Raw genomic sequence first — 5,891 nt, 5'->3', positions numbered from 1 at the left:
CTGTATGTCCTGTAGTTCGAAGCATGCTGGATATCCCTTCCAAGGTAAAGAGAAATTGTTGCATTCTCTATCACAAAGAAGGGTTAGGGAGGCAACATATTCTACTCTTAGGAATACTGCTCTGACTGATACACTGGGTGACATTGAAGTCAGTTCATATGAGTGGGGCTCAGAGTAGAAAAGAGGTTCTGCAGCAGGCAGCTCTATAACCCTGTACTTGTGTCATAAAATCCAGCAGACATTATGCCTTCAAAATTGTTAGCAGTGGGAAAAGATGGAGTGCGGATTTTATGGTAAGCCCTAGTGAGAGGATACTATGCAGGCCCGTGGGACTCTGAGTCAAGGCCATCCCACCCACATTGGAAAATTATATGCCTTTTAAGAAATAACTTATTGTATGCTTTTGGACCCTGGTAGATTTAGGCGTTTTAAACCACAAGACCTTAACCGAGAACATATCTGGATCTGCCCATTAGAAGCTGGGTTCTGTCAGATTGCCATGTCACAAGTTATATGGGACCAAACCCGTAAAAAAAACCCGTTGCCGTCGAGTCGATTCTGACTCATAGTGACCCTATAGGACGGAGTAGAATTGCCCCATACAGTTTCCAAGGAGCACCTGGTAGATTTGAACCACTGACCTTTTGGTTAGCAGCCATAGCTCTTAACCACTGTGCTAGCAGGGTTTCGTATATGGGACCAGTAGATGGACATAGTACCTGGGTTCAATTCCAACATAACAAGAGGGCACCAGTAGGCTACATGAGCAGGTAGCCCAGACACAAGTGTTGCCCAACACTCCTTCACCAGCCTCCTTTTCTTGCTGGTAGTTATGGCCCTATCTGGGAAGTCCTGAGCGTGGTTTATGGATGGGTTATGCTATATATGGCTGGAAGGTGAAAGATATTCAAGAAAGTCCATGAAAAATAGTAGAGAGAGAAAAATCTTCCTAATAGGTGTTGCTGTGAGTGTGATATAAGATTATTCACTTTTTATAGTAGAGGATGTGACCTGAGGTGAGAATACGGTTGGTTGTTGTAACTGGGAGAGGGGGTACTACTGGTATATAATGACTAGGGTCCAGAGGAGCTGTCCATTCTTTAATACTGAGAACAGGTCACCACAACAAAAAATTCTCAGGTCCAAAGTGTCAATTGTGGCAAGGTTGAGAACCTTGTGCTGTAAATATGGTGGATAAGGAGAAAGGGACGATGCTAACAATTAGCAGGCTCTTTGTATGTGCCAGGCACAATTCTAACGCTTTATGTGAATTAACTCATTTAATCCCCAATGAGGATACAAGGGCCAGAGAAGTTAAAGCACTTGTCTAAAATACTTATCACAGTTAGGAAGTGGAGAAGTCTGGGTTTAAACTGTTTGAATTGAGGGCCCACTCTGTTAACCGTTTTGCTACAACATCACTTTATTGAGGTGAATTTCACAACACACAGTGTTAAAGCAGTGTTTTAATATTTTACTAATGAAATCCTATAGGCTTGTATGCATGGCAAGGAACAATGCCTCTTCCTTTTTACGAGCTGTCTATAGACTCCAGGGGATAATCAGGGAAGTGACATGGAGGCTACTCATTCCCATGAACTTGGGATTTGGAAATCCTGGTGTGAAATTATAAACTGAGTAGAACCTTGAGTCTCAAAGGATGCAATTTTAGCTCTATAACATGGAATGCAAACACAGGCTCGGTAATTTCTGCCCTCAAGAAGCTCATCAAACATGGCAGAAAATCGTGACGGAGAGAATAATTTCTGCTCTACTCATCCATTTCTCAAGGACTACAGATAATAGTTTTGTAGGCTCATTTAAGGTTGTTGTTTTCCTCCTTTCAAGTGAAGAGCAGCTTCTGGGCCAATTCTCAAATAGAAATTGTGAAGAATACCCTAGAATCCCTCTTCTAGCATGTCACAGACTGAGGACTGAGCTCATGACTATTCTCTCCTTTATCATCAAATTTTGTTCCCCTCAGGCAGTGGGGAGGGAGGCCTAGCAGCAGTGAATGAAGCCTGCAGGAAAAGGGAGGTGAGTGTTGAATCACCTCTGTCTTGATAATTTCCTTTCAAACCCTCAATTACATAAATCAAAGGTTGCAGGGAAACACCACTCTTTTTGTCCCATTCAGCTCTCACACTTAGAAGGAAGGACCTGCAGCATACACTGGGTGGAAAAGAAGAAATCATGTGCAGAGACATCGGGGGTCTACCAGCATTCTTTATGGTGCAGAGATACACAATACGGGGAAAATGGAGAACCGGCTGGTATCACCATAGGACTCATGCTTCTGAAATGCCTTGCTGTACCTCTGGACAATTCTTAGCTTGTAAACCAGCAACTCCAGCTCTCCCTCTGGAGACAGAGAACAAGAGTTCATTGCTAATGTCACCTTCTACCTCTGTTCCGACAGATCACACTAGTGAAGTGAATGGCTATGAAAAATGACTCTTTAGTGATTGAGTTTATCCTTATGGGATTAACAGACCAACCTGAGCTCCAGTTGTCCTTGTTTTTCTGTTGTTGGTGAACTATATGGTCACTGTGATGGGGAATTTGAGCTTAATTAATCTGATTTGCCTGAATTCTCACCTTCACACCCCCATGTACTTTTTCCTCTTCAATCTGTTCTTCATTGGTCTCTCCTATTCATTTGTCATTACTCCCAAAATGCTAATGAGCTTTATGTCAGAGAAAAATACTATCCCCTTTGCATGACTCAGCTATTTTTCTTTTGCTTCTTTGTCAACTCTGAGTGCTATGTGTTGACAGCTATGGACTATGATCGCTATGTGGTTGTCTGTAAACCCCTCCTGTACGCAGTCACCATGTCCCCTGAGGTCTGTTCCCTTTTGATTTCTGGTTCATATAAGATGGGGTTTGCTGGTGCCATGGTGGACACTGGGTGCATGATCAGGTTGATCTTTTGTGACTCCAACATCATCAACCATTACATGTGAGACATTTTCTTCTTTCTCCAACTCTCCTGCAGCAGCCCTTATGCAAATGAGTTTGTGGTTTCCATTGTTGTAAGCACAGTTGTCATAACATCTAGCCTCGTTATCTTTTTCTCTTATGCTTTAATTCTTTTCAATGTTCTTCACATGTCAGCATCTAAGAGTTGGTCCAAAGCCTTCAGCACCTGTGGCTCCCACATAATAACTGTTGGTCTATTCTATGGATTTGGAATGCTCACTCATGTGAAGCTGTCATCTTCTGGGTCTGTGGACCAGGGAAAATTTTTCTCAGTGTTTTATACCAGTGTGGTACCCATGTTGAATCCCCTCAACTATAACCTCAGAAACAAGGATGTCAAACTTGCTCTGAAGAAAACTCTGAAGAGAATTACAAACTGAGCTCAAAAAGAAGTGCTGCTTTAGTCCCTGCATCTGTTGCTATGTTCCACCCCCCCTTCTCCTTATCCTCTTCCTCTTCTTTGTCTTTTTCTTCTCTTCATCTTTTTTTCTAAAGTATTCTTGGAGGGGTTTTTACTCTAACGACTTTTCTCACCATGAATCATAACCATGTTTACCTATTCTTGGACTCCAGGGTTATCCCAATTCCAGGGTTGCCCATTCTGATTGTTATTCCTCTTATCAGTTGGAGACACTTGACTGATTTCCTCTCTGTGTAAAGATAACACTGCCTATTATTTGTGTGTGTGTGTTTCTTTCCCACATAATGTGGACCATAAAGTGAGATACTGTGTGACCAATGCATTTCTTTCTTGCTTTCTCTGAAACATTTGTATCGCCTTTCCTGTTTCAAGGGTTTTATTACTTAAGATTGCATTAAGACAGAGAAGAAGGTGACAAAAACTGTAGGCATAGTTCACTTGTAAAAATTTCCAGAAATTTTCAGGGTTCTTTTAGTAATAATTTCTGTTCTGGACTTACAGCTCACATCTGTAATGTTACTGGATACCTTGTTAATCCCGGCTCTATTATCCATGAGAGTGTGCAAGCATAGCTGAGGGTCACCACTTGTAGTCACCTTGCACAAAACACACCTGTACTAAAAATTATAGGAAGTTCTTTTAAACCCTCTATTTTTTTTTGCATTGGTTAAATTATCAGAAACCCTGGTAGCATAGTGGTTAAGAGCTATGTGTGCTAACCAGAAGGTCGGCAGTTCGAAACCACCAGGCACTCCTTGGAAACCATATGGGGCAGTTCTACTCTGTCCTATAGGGTCTCTATGAGTTGGAATCAACTCAATGGCAATGGATTTTGCTTAAATGATCTGTTGTCAGAATTGAAATTGTCGCTGACTTGTACCAGTGGAACGAATGTTATTTTCCACATTATATATTTATCTTGCTATCCACAAGTATTCCGGGGTTCTTGTAGATTATGATTAAAATTACACAGCAATATTCTTGGCTACAGAACAGAATGTCAAGTGTAATATCAAGGTTATTTGTTTGCTCAGCTGTGTAACAAGCATTCCCCTTACAAAAGAAATCCTTTTTCCTCTTTTGAAAAAACATACAAAAGTATTATAGTAAAAGCCTTCTTATGTTAGAACTTATTCTTTCAGTATTTAACTTTGACCTCTCCCTTTTCCTTTTAGAATAAAAAATTAAATCTGTGGTCTATTTGTGTTTTGTATTCTTCAACAACCCTATTGAAACATACATCTCCTTATCCTGTCTTCCACTTGAGAAAATGGTTACAAGACTGGCTCAGGGTCACACAGCTAATGTTGCAGAGTCCAGTGTTTGAACCCACTGTTTATCCTAGGAAGGAACAGCAGGAATGTGAAAGAATGAGCTTGAACGTGGAGGTGGTTGGAGGGCATAATGCAAAGTGAAAGTCAGTCTGTCACATATAAGCTTATATACACCTTACTACATACTCCCATTTACTCTCCCCCTAATGAGTTAACCCACTCTCTCCTTCCAGTCTCTCCTTTCATGACCGTTTCGCCAGTTTCTAACCCTCTCTACCCTCCCATCTCCCCTCCAGACAAGAAATGCCAGTACAGTCTCAAGTATCCACCTGATACAAGTAGCTCACTCTTCATCAGCATCTCTCTCCAGCCCACTGTCCAGTCCTTTCCATGTCTGATGAGTAGTCTTCAAGAATGGTTCCTGTCCTGGGGCAACAGAAGGTTTGGGGACCATGACTGCTGGGATTCTTCTAGTCTCAGTCAGACCATTAAGTCTGCTCTTTTTATGAGAATTTGGGGTCTGCATCCCACTGTTCTCCTGCTTCCTCAAGGGTTCTCTGTTGTGCTCCCTGTCAGGGCAGTCATCGGTTGTGGCCAGGCACCATCTAGTTCTTCTGATCTCAGGATGATGTAAGTCTCTAGTTCATGTGGCTCTTTCTGTCTCGAGCTCGTAGGTATCCTGTGAACTTGGTGTTCTTCATTCTTCTTTGATCCAGGTGGGTTGAGACCAATTGATGCATCTTAGATGGTCGCTTGTTAGCATTTAAGACCCCAGACGCCACAGTTCAAAGTGGGATACAGAATGTTTTCTTAATAGAATTTATTATGCCAATTGACTTAGAAATCCCCTTAAGCCAAAGTCCCCAAACCCCCGCCCTTGCTCTGCTGACCTTCGAAGCATTCAGTTTATATGGGAACCTCTTTGCTTTTGGTCCAGTCCAGTTGAGCTGACCTTCCATGTATTGAGTATTGTCCTTCTCTTCACCTAAAGTAGTTCTTATCTACTAACTAATCAGTAAATAACCCTCTCCCACCCTCCCTCCCTCCCCCCTGTCGCAACCACAAAGAATGTGTTCTTCTCAGTTCATGCTATTTCTCAAGAACTTATAATAGTGGTCTTATACAGTATTTGTCCTTTTGCATCAGACTAATTTCACTCAGCATAACGCCTTCCAGGTCCCTCCATGTTATGAAATGTTTCACAGATTCCTCAC

The 5,891-nt window shown here is 41.9% G+C and overlaps 1 pseudogene; it reads left to right on the top strand.

Annotated features, from left to right (window-relative positions):
* Positions 1–2,434: 2,434 nt before the first annotated feature.
* LOC126060884 (olfactory receptor 143-like) lies at positions 2,435–3,362 on the top strand (annotated as a pseudogene).
* The last annotated feature ends 2,529 nt before the right edge of the window (positions 3,363–5,891 follow it).

This window comes from Elephas maximus, chromosome 17, assembly GCF_024166365.1.
Source record: "Elephas maximus indicus isolate mEleMax1 chromosome 17, mEleMax1 primary haplotype, whole genome shotgun sequence".
Lineage (NCBI taxonomy): Eukaryota > Metazoa > Chordata > Mammalia > Proboscidea > Elephantidae > Elephas > Elephas maximus.
This window is presented reverse-complemented; position numbering and strand designations above follow the sequence as displayed.